Genomic DNA, 14,872 nt, shown 5'->3' on the forward strand with positions numbered 1-14,872 from the left:
CCCTCCTCCGGCTGTGCCCCACTCAATTCTCTCCCTAGCTTCCAGGGGAGGCAGCTGTTCTCTACCCAGACACTTGTCTCAGTGGCCGGGTGCAGTCCAGTGTCTAGCCACCTGTGTCAGTGGCAACTGAGGCAAAAGGGGTGTGTGTGTGGCAGTCACACAGTGCGGCACCTCCAACCCCTGCTGTCCGTTTCCCTGGACCACTTCCCCACAGCCCTAGTACCTTTCTCTGCCTTTGTATCAGGGCCTCGGTCTGGCAGTAATCAGCCAGGCACTCAATCATAGTCCCCCTTTATATATAGGCTGCTCCAGCAGGCCTTCTCCTGATTGGCTCTGCCAATAAGCCCTTTCCTGATTGGCTGGGTTCTGTGCAGCCTCTGCAAGGCTGCCTTAACCTTTCTCCTGCTTGGGTGGGGCAGTCGCCCCACCACACTTGGAAAGTTGCAAATGAGAAGTCTGGAGCTGATGGAAAGGTTACCATGACTCAGAATTGAGCCAAGGTTGCTGCGACTGAAACACAGATCACTAACCACTATATGATCACAGTGGCTGGTGGGAGAAGCACATGTTAGAAGCCCTCTGTCAACTGAGCTGTGGCTTTCCATGCATAGAGAGCCAGACACCTCAAGGTCTGCAAGTCTTGAGGGAAATGGGGAACATCTGTACTTTGGAATTTGCATTGGAATTTGCAGGTGTTGTCCTGGACCATCAAATGGAACAGCTGCAAACATTTTCTTGAGGCAGGCACCATGGCTTAGCTGGCTAAAGCACCTGTCTAGTAAACAGGAGATCCTGGGTTCAACTCCCAGTGGTGCCTTGTTGTGTGGCTTCTGGTCTCATCCGCTCATATTTTCCTATGTCTTTCTAGGAAACAGAAGAGACCTCCCTTGGTAATCCAAGTAATTGCTTGCTAAGGAGAAGGCTGCTTTGGAGAGAAACATTGAAAAGAATCAGATCACAAGCCTGGAGCTGATGAAAAGGTGACTGGCGTTGGCAAGGCGGTTGCTTTGATTGCAATTGCTGCAACACGAGAGGCCTGTGCCACACGTCCTTGTGATTCGCTGGGGATGTCTACACACAGATGTCCTGTCACCTTCGTTTTGATTGTCATTGATGAAAAATGGAGTAGTTAGGAGAAAAGTCCCGGACAGCGGCACCGTGGCTCAGCTGGCCAGGGCACCTGCCAGGTAAAGCGGAGGTTAGGGATGCAGCACCCAGTGGTGCCTTGCCAAATGTATCTGCTCTTCCCACCTTTTGGTCAGTCTTTTGAGGAAACAGAGACGAGTGCCTTTGCCTAGCAATGCAAATGCTTGCAAGAGAAACCGGTCGTTTTTTTTCTGACAAATATCAGAAGGAGGCACCTAAGAAATGTGGAAACAAGGAAAAGGTCACCGTAACTCAACCTGCATCCATGGCTCTTGAGGCCACAATGCAGAGTACGAAGCACTGTACGACAACAGCTGCTGACAGAAGGGTCTTTTCCAAAGGCATTTACAATTAGCAGGGTCCTCTCTGTGCGCAGAATTCCTGATAGTTTGATGTCTGCAAGCACTGGAGATCACTATTTTGGCATCTCTCTTTCTCTGTCCCAGTGAACATCCGCCATGGTCGTTGAAAGTCTGTGATGGGATCTCCGGGATGCAACCTGAACAGTGGGATCCCAGAGCCCTGTGTCCCACTGCCTGGACTCCCTCTCACACTGGATGGATGCAAGTTGTTGATCTGGTGGCCAGAATTATTTATAGTTGGGATTTCCCCCCAACAATATCCCACAGGGGTTCAGGGTCATCTCCAGCACAGGGAACACAGGAAGGCTTAATGCTCGAGCTGCAGCACATGCTGGGCAGCCTTAAGGCTTGGCTCCCGAAGGCAGGAGAAAAGAAGAAGATTTGGCCCCCAGAGGGGCAGGCTGGGGCTTCCTGGATGCCATTCACTCACAGCCAGCCCCCTGCCCCCATTCCAAAGCCATCAATGGTGCCCCCAAGTTGGCCAGAAAGGAGAAGCAGTTGTCACTGGAACACGTCCACCCACAGCTTGCAGGCAACTCCCAAGACTGCCACTGCACACAGAGTGATCAGTCAGCAAATGTGAAAAATCAGGACAGGTGGGGGGGGGTAATAGGAGGCTATATAAGAACAAGACCCTAAAATCGGGACTGTCCCTATAAAATTGACACATCTGGTCACCCTAACTGCACACCATCTTGGCCAGAAAGGAACCCACTTGGACTCACCATTGCTTCTTTTCCTTCCATCCACAACTCCACTTCTTCTCCTGGGCTGCAAGTAGCCATCGCTGGGCTGACAAGAGGCAGGCCCAGGATTCTACCTCTTGGCAGCCAACTGCCTCAGAAGGGCAGGCGGGGGCTTCCTGCATCCCAGTTGCTCACAGCCAGCCCAACCCCCTTCTCCAAAGCCATCAATCACTCCCCCGGGTCGGCCACAAAGGAGGAGTGGTTCTTGCTGCCCCACGGGTGGCAGGGAGCCTCTCAAGCCCATCACCACACCCCCAGCTTGGCAGGCACAGGATTCTACCTCCCAGCAGCCAACCGCACCGCCCCTGGCTTTGGCAGAACGAACGGTGACGCTCTGCTAACCCCACTGAGGCACTTAGCTTCTGCCCTGCCTTCCTCAGCATGACTTTCCTCTTTTGCCCTATTCCTGCCTCACTTCCTCCTTTGGCAAGTCATGCAAAGGAGGGCAGCCAGAAGAGCCAGACTTCATAGGCCAACGTCCAAGGGCAGAGGAGGCCAAGCCACAAGGCTCCAAAAGGTGACTGGCCCAGATCCTCTAGCTTTCCCCGGCTGATGCGAGGGTGCTTTCTCCGTGCATTTCACCACCCTCTGTCCTGAGGGGTTTGAGGTTATCGCAGGGACAGGCCAGTGGCAGAAGGAGGAGCACCTTCCTGGACAGCAAGGGAAGCTGGGAAAATAAAGCCACTGTTTCTGAACCAGAGCCCTTTTGCATGTTAGGCAAATGTGATAACCACTACAGTATAGAAACTCCCTCATAATGCTCTGCCCTGCTCCTCAAATTCCATCCACTTGGGTGGCACTAGCTCTGACATACCGACGGGCAAACCTGGAGAAAGTGGCATCAGCCCTTCGATGGGTCAGCTGGAAGAGAAGAGGACAGTAGCCAGCACTCAGGAAGTCATCTTTTATGTCGCCCTTTTGACTCCAGCTTGAAAGGGAGCTTCTTTTTCTTCCCCTTGCTGAGAAACAGCAAGAGAAGAAAGAAAGCTCAGGTGGGCCAACTGGGTGCAGAAGCCCACGCTGTCTTTTCCTGCGGTGGAGCCCAAAATTAGGGACTTGTGTCAGGTAAAGGCACCGCTGCGCTTCCAGAAAACAGCCCACCCCTGCACAAAGAGGGATGAAAGAGCATGCCAAAGGCTGGGATCGAACTAGGGACCTCTAGATCTTCACTCTAACACTCTCCCAACTGAGCCACTTCAGCAACTGTGGGGGTTGCTTTTGGCCTGCTGCTTCTCACCTTGAAGCTCATTCTCAATAAAACATAGCTCCGATGTACGATGGCCAATGCAAGACTGACATCTTTTGCTATTTTATCACTTGAAAATGTCAGTGGCCAGTCTTTGTATCGATCTGTGCTACGCTTCAGTTCATGAGGGGAAAGGCGAGATAAGCGACCTTTGAACTAAAGGACTCGGGTTAACAGTCTAATGCTGTCTCTTACTGTAACTCTAGTTAATATTGGTCCACCCTGTGTTGGTGGCCATTCAATTTCTAAATGTTTGCACATTTCAGTTACTGTTAAAATTAAAAAGTTTCTATATGCTTAAAAGAAATGATTTTTTTATTTGTTTCTATATGGGATGAATAAATACAGATTTACAGATCCTAGCATGCAAATTTATCGTCTTATATGATACAGAAAATCATGCATCCAAATTGTGCATCAAAATCATGAAATGAGCTACAAATGCAATAAAAAATAGGGTATTCAATGGTTTAATATATGGAGCTGGGGCGGCGGGGGGGGGGGGGATGGACATAGGCGGGCACCGAAGATGCTTCTCGCCTGGGGTGCCATTTGGTCTAGGGGAGGCCCTGTCAGGGAAAGCAGGAGTTAGTTTCCCATGCCTATTCTCAGGCTGTAATCTGTGGGCACCCTGCTCTGTGGGAGGGATCCCAGGAGCCCAGATTCAGGGCTGGAACTGGCCCCTGATTTAGGGGTGGCTGCATGGTTTACAGCGCTTTGATGTCTCAGACAATCTGCAAAAAGAAAAGGAGTACTTGTGGCACCTTAGAGACTAACAAATTTATTTGAGCATGAATGAATCCGATGAGCTCACAAAAGCTTATGCTCAAATAAATTTGTAGTCTCTAAGGTGTCACAAGTCCTCCTTTTCTTTTTGTGGACACAGACAATCTGTCTCTCCCAAAGCCTTGGATCTGTGTCCCCAGAAGGCTCCTGCACCGTCTCCTCTCCCTTCACATTCTATAGAAAGGAGCAGCATCAACGGTTAGGGATGAACCATCGGGCACTACGTGGGTGGCAGAGACTTCAGGAGTAAACCCAGCACCCATAGCAGAGCGGAAATATAAGGCTTTTTCTCTTTACGTGCTATAGCTCAGAGAGCTCTTTTAAATGTCTCCCCTCCCACAACCTGGGAAAGGGAAAGGATTCTCTGGTTCTGGCTTGATTTGAATGAGGATCATGGACCCTAGAACCATTCACTGCCCTTTCCTAGAGAAACCTGTGATACCAGAATGGGGTTGAGATAAATGCTTACTGGAGTCAAGAATTGCTCTCCTGGAATACCAGCAGTATTGGGCAGCTGGAAATCCCACAAAAGGAGCTGAAACATTGGTGGTTCAGTAATACATGTCCTAGGTACTGCATGGGAGGTCTAGGTTTGTTTTCTGGACAATAGCAGTCTGAGTTTTATTGCCTCCAAATTTCAGTAGAAAAATTCAGACCCAGACTGTGTGTGGCGTGGAGCTCTATCGCGGTTTCCTTGGGTTTGATTTGGTTTGTTCTCTTATTCTCATTTTAAAAGCCCTTGAGCATTTTGATGGGAAAAATGTTTGTACAGGGCAAAGGAAAAGTAAGAAAAGTTAAAAATCTGCGCTGGAGTGAGGGGGCCTCTGTGTGCCAGGGCAGGGATGGAGATTTTCATGGGAAGAGGTTTAAGGGATAAATGAGAGGCTTTTTCTGGAACATGGGGAGATGTTTTGCAGTTTAATTTTTCCAAAGGGAAACCATGTTCTCTGTGCTGCTGTGATGAAGTGGGAATTTTCTGGATGTTTTGTATACATATTGTGTAGGGTTACTATACATCCGTATTTTCCTGGACATGTCCGGCTTTTTGGTTCTTAAATCGCCACCCGGGAGGAATTTTTAAATATCTAAAAAAGTCTGGGATTTTGCCACATCGGTCAGGGTGCCCTTTGTCCTGATATTGGGAATTGCTCACCATGCGCACCAAAGTCCTGGGCCAGGTCCCGCTGGCAGGAGCCTGCAGTGTGGGTGACCCCTAGGCACAGAGGAAGAGGGGGTCTCCACGTGCTGCACCGGCTCCCTCCTGCCCAATCAGAGCTGCGGGGCTAGGGCTTGCAGGCGCCGGCAGGGGGCAGAAAGCCCTCCACTCCCTCCTGACCTGACCCGAGGAGCCAGAGGGACCTGCAGCAGGAGGGGTGAGTAGGCAAGCGGGGCAGGGTGAAGAGGCGAGCAGCGAGGGAGCCAGCAGCGGGCGGTGGGGGTGAGTAGGCGAGCGGGGGTGGTGAAGAGGTTAGCAGCGAGGGAGCCAGCAGCAGGTGGGGTCCAATGCGGCAGGGAAGGGGCAGAGTTGGGGCGGGGAAGGGGTGGAGTTGGGGTGGGGCAGAGGTGGAGGGGTGCGAGCAAATCCCCCCCCCCCATGGAGTGTTCTCTTTTTTGAATGTTCAAATATGGTAACCCTAATATTGTGTATACCTCAGTTTCCCCTAGTTGTTGCACAAATATCTAGGTCAGAGGTCCAAAATGTGGGGTGGACCCCGCCAGGTGGGATGGAGTAACATTCACTGGATTGCAACTGGGGCCTGGGCCAGCCCCCACAGCAGGTGGGGAGGGAGCACCACCCAGCTCCACTCCTGGCCCCAGCCCCAGCTGCTGGCCCTGGCTGCCGGCACTGCTCCCAGGGCCCCCACCCCCAACTCTGGCCCATGCCTCAGCCCCTTACCCCGTCCGTGTCCCTTCCCCCATAGTGGCCCCACTCCCAGCCATGGATCAGGGAGTGCATGGACAAGGGTAAAGGTGGAGTGACACTCAAAAAAGTTTTCAGACCACTGATCTAGGTGGTGGGACAAGGGTGTTTAATCTTTGCAGAGACCCCTAAAGGGCAGGTGTGGCTGCTGCCTAGCTGCTTGGGCCCAGACAATGGCCACACATTCTGTATCCAGGTCATACCTGCTGCAAGCAGCCAGCTGCTTGGGATGAGTTGGAGAACAAAGAAAGAGGTGGAGGCCAGGTGACCAGTTTGCCTGGGAAACAGCATGAAGGACAGAAGAGGGGCAGAAGGGCATGGCTGAGGTTTGGCTGTTGGAAGCAAGGAGTCTGCTGTTTTTGGGACTCAAGGGGAGAACCCAGGCTCTGAGTTCTGGATCTCCCCAAGATGGACTTTGCTGAATCTTCCGGCTTCCTGTGCTAGCAAAGAACTTTCCCATGATTTATTCCAGACCACTAATAAAACCTTCTGTTTTACAATGCTGGCTGACTCACTGGTGATTGTGGAAGTTGGGGTTGCATGACTCCCCTTCGGGGATGCGGGGGAGTGTAAGGCTTTCCCAGGTGTCCTACTAAGATGACTCACCACAGGAAGCTCTTGGTGTGGAACAGGGGTGCTGAAAGGTCCAAGGTCAGTCCCAGGAGGTGCTGAAGCCAAGGTGGGGCAGTAAGAGCATGCCCTGCGGGGTGTCACACTGACGAGGACTCTGCCTGGGGTTGATTCAGAGCTGTTCCAGAGCACTGAGCCTGTGTGCCCATGACAGCCCCCCACCATGTGACCTACAGGCTCCACTCTGGCAAAGCTCCCTGTAAATCAGAGACAAACTCCCCAATTCTCCCAGTTAATCTCCCCTTGCATAGAACCCAGAGCAACTCCTGCCTAGGTGGGTCTCCTGAGTATTGAGGTGACTATCCCTACTTCTCATCTGGGGGACTACGGGTTGATTCCCTGATGAGAAAGCTGTGATTTTGACACCAGGTGTATATCTACAGTTCAATTAAAACCAATAGCTGGCCTAGTCCAGCTGACTCAGGCTTGCCAGGCTTAGGGTCCAGGGGTATGCTTATGCTGGAGCCCAGCTACTGGGATCCTCCCTGCTTGCTAGGTTCAGTGGACTATATACTGAAGATGAGATATAAATGAGGAATGTACACTGGGTGCTGTCACTGGACAGACACTTCCTTGCAGAAGACCCACCCAGTTAATGTGATATCTCTAAAAAATATCTCATGACAGAAAGGCATCCTGGGGCTCTGTATGTATCATCTCGCAATGACTCCAGATTCAACATGCTCAGGTTAGAAAGAAAGATTATTTTTTATTGCGAGCCTGGAAATAGCCTCCGGTGTGAAAGTCAGAGCTGGATTATTTCCAGCTCATGCACCTTTATCACTAATGAAAGAGTAAAGGAATGTACAAACCAATGAAGCCATAACATGTCATTTGCATCCTCAGCCCTTGTCCCTGTGACAGGATCTCAAGGACAGACAGAAATGTTACTCAGTGTCAGGAGGAGAGAGGAACGCGCTTTCCCCCGTGTATTTCCCCAGCCTGGTGTGCAAGGCAGCAGAGATGCTTTAGGCCTTTTAGGGCATTTTCTGTCACTGTTTTTTTTCATGTTGGTGTGGCAGGAAAGACTTAAACCTGCCAACTCTGTGAACCTGTGAATGTTAAATGACCAAGTGATGAGTTAACAATAATGCTGTTACACAGGATTTGATCGGAACTAGAAAACAGAAAGCCCTTGAAGTTGAACTCTTGGATGAATAGAATGATCTGATTGATATTCAGCCTTGGAAGGCAATAGATTGTTACGTCAGTCACAACAGCCTGGGTTGGTTTGTTTGTTTGTTTTCCCTGATAAATTGCAGAGGGTTCAGAGAAGAGCCACAGTGATGATTAAAGGCTTGAGCAGGGAGAGAAGTTTAAAAACAAAACAAACCTTTCCTGCTCCTGCCGGCTGTGACTCCTGAGGACATTTTCCTTCTCTCCTCCTGGGTCTCTCTTCTGCCAGATTCTTAGCCAGTGCGGCCACCCTGCAGGCGATGGCAGAGCAGTTTGGTAATAGGCTGCCGGACTCACCACATAAGAGCGCAGCTGCTGTAGCAGCTTGACTGATCATGGGCCACATCCTGCAGCCCTGGCAGCCCAGGATAACCTCCCACTGATGGCAATGGGAATTTAGCCTTTGTAACTAGCTGCTTGTACCTGAGGTCTCAGCTATGAAGTAAGCTGGTGACACACACAGCTTCATCCAAAGAAGTGAAGGATGTAAGTGAAAGAGCAAAGTTGGCCACCTGGGGAGCTGCTGCAGTCCCATAACCACAGCTGGAAGGGAGAAGAGGAAAAACTCCCTGAAGTGCTCAAAGCAGCACCGAGAAAAGGAAGTTTGTCAGTGAGATCAGTAGCAATAAATATGAAATGAAGGACTGCTTTCTCCTCTGTGATGACATGTTTGAATTGTGTTACTTTACTATGAAATAAAGTATTAAAATATGCTTCTCTAATTTCAGGAGGGGTCTGTAACCATAATCGGTCTCTGTGGGAAGTCGAAGTCTCAGAATCAATGTGTAAGCACATGGTTCTACCACATGAGTTCCACCAAACAGATTCCTTGGGTAGCAGAGTAGTAAGGTCTTCTTTTCTCTGTACTAGTTGCCAGAGAGGGATATAATCCATGCCGTCAGGAAACTAGAGGCAGGAAAGTCAACTTACAGAGATACTTATTAGTGCTGCCCACTCATGGGGAAGCATATCAGGGGTCTGTGGCCTGCCTCTAACCCTGCCTTTCCTGAGGATGCAGAGAATTCTGTTGTAGATCCCAAAGCTTCCTCAGAGCTCATAGGAAGCCAGGCTGTGAATGGACTCTCACATTCCCTTCCCGAGCATCATAGAAAAAGCTCTTTTCACACATAGCAAGGGTCATCTCCTGAGACAGTCCCATGCACATGAATGCTGCAGTCACAAAGTCCAGGAATGTTGTGCATTCATAGGGGCCTTGGAAATAGAAGAGGATGTAAGCTACAATGTTTCTCCAGTGTACATGGGGAAGAGGCAATGACTTCCCTCCCCTTGCTGATTTCCAGCATAGAGTGCAAGAGAAGTGTAGGGGCAGGGGTGGTGCAGAATTAAGAGGACAATAGACAGCCGCTCAAAGCAGGATCCCTCGATTCACTCCAACAGTTGCCTGCCTTTTCCTGTGTAAACCCTACACCTGAGTTTCCTATGATTCACCATGTTCCCCTGCTACAAAGCTGCATCTGACTCACCCCCAGCTCTCCTGCTGATCTGGAATGAGGGAGAGAAAGAATAAGGTCATGCATCCCTATCTTTTGGCTGCGGGTAATTTCCTCAGTCATGTATTGCCCACTGCTCCAAGAGTGCTGCTGAGACCAAACACGATGGCCTTCCACTTCTTGTGGGGCAAGGATGTCCCTTCCTAGTCAGGAGAAATGTGGCTTTTCTGCCAGTATTGGAAAGGGGTTTGGGCCTGTTGGGCTTTGAAGCATTTCACAGCTCTCCTATTGTGTTTTTTCATTTTCAGCAGGTGGCTGAGCTGGATTGCAGGTCAGGTCCGAGGCGAATGACAGGGCAACCACAAAGAATGCAATCGACTCTTTGGATCATAGGACACACTGCGCCTAATCAATGCCATAGCATTGTATCCCCTTTGACAGAGCGGCTGTGAGGAGCACCTTCAGCGACGAAGGCAGTCCCCCACAGCAGTGCCTAACTGGGTTTCTGTGGCCGTTAAACGGCTGGCCGTGGTGGAAAAACACCCTGAGTCAGCAGCAGAGCGGAGGCGGGAGTGGGCTGGGCTCTGGGACCTGGATGAGCCTTGATTCTGTCCTGCTGGTCTCTTAATTAGGGCAGGGAAAGAGTTTTACTGCGGCAAGTGGGAGAAGTTGTGTTTTCTGTTCAAGCTTTGGTATCTGTTTCTCATAAGCACACAGGGACCTTAGTGTGTGCTCTCAATGCTGGATTGGCCCAGATACCATAATGAGATGTGAATTGCATTTTCCTTTTTTTTTTTTTTTTTTTTGTATTTCCAATGGCATTTGTGTTGTTGGGAGATGTTAGGGTTAAGCTGCTGGTGTGCTAACATGGCATTAGGGAAGAAAGACGCAGACAAGCAGTATTTTTCCATGTGATAAACAAGTTGCCATTCTTTTCCCTTCCCCGTTGCTTGCTGAGAATTGATAAGCATTGCAGCTGCATGAAAAATGCAGTTGTCTAAAGAATATGCTTTGTGTAAAAGAAGTGTAATTTCCCCCTCGCTTCGTTTCCCAGCTACACAAGTGAGCCCTGGGTCATGGCCCCTTCCGCCCTCCCCTGAGAATTTCTGATTAAGGGAACTTGTAGCAACAAATTACTGCTAAGAAATGTATTTTCAAGGTAAAAATGCCTGTATAATATGCATAATTCTGTGTACAATAAATAGGGGTGGGTATCCTAATAGTATGGGTGTTTCTATTACTTAATAAGGGGTTTGGGGGTGTTATAACAAATGTAGGTGTTTGCATACTAGCTTAAATAGAAAAAAGTGTGCTGTAACTAACCCAGTGCTTCCTTGGGATTCGGGTGGAGGAGAACGAGTATCGCAATAAAGAAGCCTGTACTCAAATCCGCCTCTGGTTCAACCTGCTCCTTTCTTCTAAAATGTGTCTGTGATTTTGTTTTGCTTTGTATAACCGTGTTTTCTCCTGGGTCCAATATTTAACTAAAAAAAGAAGGTCTCAGGGTGCGGGGTGGAGGAGGAGGAGGAGGAGGAGGAGGTGGCTGGGGCTAGGGCTGCTAAGAGGGAGAGAGAGTAGCATGTTTTCTTTATTGTTTCCTGCCCTTTTTTCTAGACTAGTTTCTCTTCTGCACCAAACTTGCCTCTTTACTGTGTGAGCCTGGTTTAGCTCAGTTGGTAGAATATCAGACTTTTAATCTGCAAGTCCAGGGTTCAAATTCTTGTGCAGGTAGAGAGAATCTTCCCCCCTGTGGTATCCTCCAAGGACTTCAGGAGACATCTCCTCAGGACCCAACTTGACGTCATTTTTTTCTTTTCAGGACTTGACCTTTCCTACGAAGGGCCATTTCTTACCTTGGACTGAAGGGGCAACTTCCTCACATGCCCACTGGCCTCACAGTCTGGAGGAAGAAAGGCCTCTGGGCCTGCAGCAAACTGCTGCCTGCCGGCTTGTTGAGCAAATGCAGGGCTGGCCAGAGAGGCCATAGAAAGAGTAGTTCCCCAAATCTAAATATCCCTAAATTGTGGCTCGATTGAATCATGAATTGCATGTTCCTCATCTGTGAAAGGGTTGAAAGAAACTTAGCTATTGGATATAATTTATTCATTGAGACCTTTTAAGCTTCTGCTTATAATAGTCTCAATAAGGTCTATAGCGGTGTTACAGTGAGGTGACAGCTTTAATTGGCTCTGCGGTTGTGGCTTAAAAAGTAAACAATAATTTGATTTCAGTATTGAAATATTCAGTTAGCTCAATCTGGATTGCACTGGTTGGTTTCAATTCTCTGTTTTAGGATTTATAAGGGTGGATTTTCTGCTCTATTTATCTCATTATTTGCCTAAGCTGCTGACCTGGTTTCAATGTGATATCATTGTTAATTCATTGATTTGACCCAAACATGAGAACATATTGTTTCACCCTTCGTTAGCTGAGAGGTGTTTATAGTGGTTTTGCCTTAGTGAGCTGTATTGGTGATTGTATTTGTTCATTTTAATAAATTGTACAAAAGGGATATAGAGTCAAAAAAATTTCAGTGAGCACCATGGGCTGGAACTATAGCAAATCTGGGTGGAAATCAGCCTCTCCATTGCAGAGCCCCCTGAGCTCCCTCTCAATTTAACCTCTGCGTCTTGCAGGGGAGCAGTTGAGGTGGGCATCAATCTAAGGGCCAGCTGAATCCAGTAGCACTCATGGCAGTACAAGGGAAAATAAACTCCGCCAGGCAGGCTTTCTGGGATTGTGTGTGTGTGTGAGGGTGTGGCTGCAGGAGGGATCACTGAATGAACTGGTGTCTATGAGTGGGTGGAACTTGCTAGGCAGTTACTGTCCTATTCAGTCATAACCAGAGCCCTCATTGGACTCACCCTGGTAAGGGCCAGCTGAGGGTCTGGATCTTGTTTGAAGGGATCTAAAGGGAAGGGAAAAGCTCCTCCCCTTGATGGTCTGAGAATTCAGGCCCCAACTCTGAGCTTCACCCAAGCTTCCCAGAAACTGGCTACACACAAGCGCCTGCTGTCTGGGAAAGGCATGGAGTACCCCCAGGCACTGCAGATACATGCTCCTTCAACACCACTCCAGTACCACACCTCTCACATGCCTCCCACTATAGGAACTAGCCCCAACAGCTGCAGCAGTAACCAGAATGGGGGCGGTCTGAGCCTGGGCCTACAATCTGCTCCCTCCAAGAAAAGCAGGCCCTGGGTGAGCAGCAAACACTGAAGGTGGATTTCTTTCCGGCTCTGGGTAGAGCGCGCTTTGCACTGCTGCAGGAGAGAGCACTCGAGGAGCAAAAGTGCCAAACACTCCACACATCATGCCTCAGAAAGGAAACCCGAGTCAGCAAATTCACTTAAAGATGGAGGCAGAGAGACACGGCTCCCGCTTCCATGCACAGTGTCTGCCGTTATCTAAGAGACACAACAACCCCCCAGTGCTTTTCATAAGAGCACAAGGTCTTTTTGCCTCCAGGTTGCAAGGCCAGTGGGGAAGTCCCAAAGTTGCCCCTCGTGGAGCCAGGAGTCCCCAGACCTGCTGGGTAAAAAACAAGCCACCAGAAAGTGGTCCATAGTCTCAAGTGGCGCCATAGCCTGACACAGCGCCCCTGGGCAGCCTTTGCTTTGCACATGCCAGCCATGCACATTTGCAAATACTTTAAAGCTCCTGTCAATAAGTTCTGGGGACAGTTGCTCACCTTCAGAGGAAGCTCCCTAAAATCAGCCTGTTTCACCCAGTGGTACATTGACCTTCATTCGGACCAAGCCAAAGGGGGACCTCACTGTGGCTGCCGCTGCTGTGAGGGCAGCCACTGTTGTGGATGAAGCCATCCTGCAAGCACCTTCCACCTAGCCACCCACTGAAAAGCCTGTAGGAGGTAAGGTGGGAGTGGATGAACACTAGAGAAAGAGGGAGGCCCTCCTAATCGCCTCCCACTTCTGCCATCATCGACCACCCCATACCTGGTGCTGCATCCAGTGGGCTCGAAAAAAATACAACCAGATCCGAAGAGTCAGTTGCGTTCTTTGTGGTTGCCTCACCATTCCCCTCGGACCTGCCCTGCCCTCCAGCTCAGCCACCCATTGAAAACTGAAAAACAAAAAAGTAGAGCAATAAAAGGCTTCAAAGCCCAACAGGCCGAACCCCCCTTCTAATACGGCAGAAAGGCCACACTTCTCCTGACTAGCTAGGGACATCCTATTGCCCCACAAGAAGTGGAAGGCCATCGTGTTCGGTCTCAGCAGCACTCGTGGAGCAGGAGGAAATACATGGCTGAGGAAATTCCCCGCTGCCAAAAGATAGGTCTTGAGCATGATAACCTTGTAGGCTAATGACAAGGTCCACTTATGCCATTGGCCGACCCGTTCCTCACAGGCCAGCAACTGCTTCTCCCAGTTCGTGTTCCCCACCTCATCCCCGACCGAATGCTAGAAGGCCCAGCTCATCAACCTGTCCACTCTTGCAGCACTCCTCTTCCGCCCTGACTGATAGGGAGGAGTATTAAGCCTGCCTCCCTCCCTTAGGCCAGCCCTTCAGCATTCCTGGGGAACACCAATGCTGCCCAAGTGACTCAACCAATAGGGCTACCTCCTAGGCCAGGCTTGCAGCCCAGCTTCAGGACTGAGAGGAAATGCAGATCACATCCCTATCTACAGGACTCCAGGCATGACCAGCCTTCTGGATCAAACATCCCCTCTTGTGCTCAAGTCACAACAGCTAGTGGGCAAAGAACAGGCTCCCATGTAACAAATCGCCCCTTCAGTCCCAGGCAGTAAAGGGCCCTTCCCAGGAAAGGCCAAGTCCTGAAAAGGAAAGAGTGCAGCCAAGGAGTGTCCTCAAGAGATGGCTTCTGAAGTTCTTGGGGGACATCACAGGGGGAAAGTGGTCCTCAGCTTGACCTGGGACTTGAAGCCTGGACCCTCAGATTAAAAGATGATGCTTTACCAACTGAACTAGTGAGTATCACGTACTAAAGAGGCAACTATGGTGCAGAACAGAAACTAGTCAAGAGAAAGAGGGCTGGAAACAATACAGAAAACCTGTTAGTCTTGCTCTCTTAGCAGTCCTAGCCCCAGCCTGCTCCTCCATCCTGTGCCCTGAGTCCTTATTCTCTTTTAGTTAAATATCAAATCCAGGAGAAAAAATAGTTATACACAGCAAAACGAAATCACAAACAGAAATGTCATTGGAAATACAAAAATAAAAGGAAAATGCAATCCCCATCACTTTATCGTATCTGGGCCATTCCTGTAACGAGAGCACCCACTAAGGTCCCTGTGTGCTTACGAGAAACCTGGAGGAATTCATACCAAAACCTGAACATGAAACTCAACTGCTCCCAGGTGCCGCAGTGAAACCCTTTCCCTGCTGTGACATTGCACTCCATGTGATTTTATGAAAGTAGGCTAAGGAGT

General features: G+C 49.6%; 1 protein-coding gene and 2 non-coding genes across 3 annotated transcripts in view; 2 read left to right on the forward strand and 1 right to left on the reverse strand.

Moving 5' to 3' along the window:
• LOC144258247 (uncharacterized) overlaps positions 1-14,872 on the forward strand; it is a 336,945-nt gene that overhangs the window by 69,330 nt on the left and 252,743 nt on the right. The gene's annotated exons all lie outside the window — the stretch shown is intronic.
• On the forward strand, positions 744-817 carry TRNAT-AGU (transfer RNA threonine (anticodon AGU)). The gene has a single exon. It is a non-coding gene; the product is annotated as a tRNA-Thr (tRNA).
• On the reverse strand, positions 3,383-3,455 carry TRNAF-GAA (transfer RNA phenylalanine (anticodon GAA)). The gene has a single exon. It is a non-coding gene; the product is annotated as a tRNA-Phe (tRNA).

The sequence above is a fragment of the Eretmochelys imbricata genome, chromosome 28 (assembly GCF_965152235.1).
Source record: "Eretmochelys imbricata isolate rEreImb1 chromosome 28, rEreImb1.hap1, whole genome shotgun sequence".
NCBI classification, from domain to species: domain Eukaryota; kingdom Metazoa; phylum Chordata; order Testudines; family Cheloniidae; genus Eretmochelys; species Eretmochelys imbricata.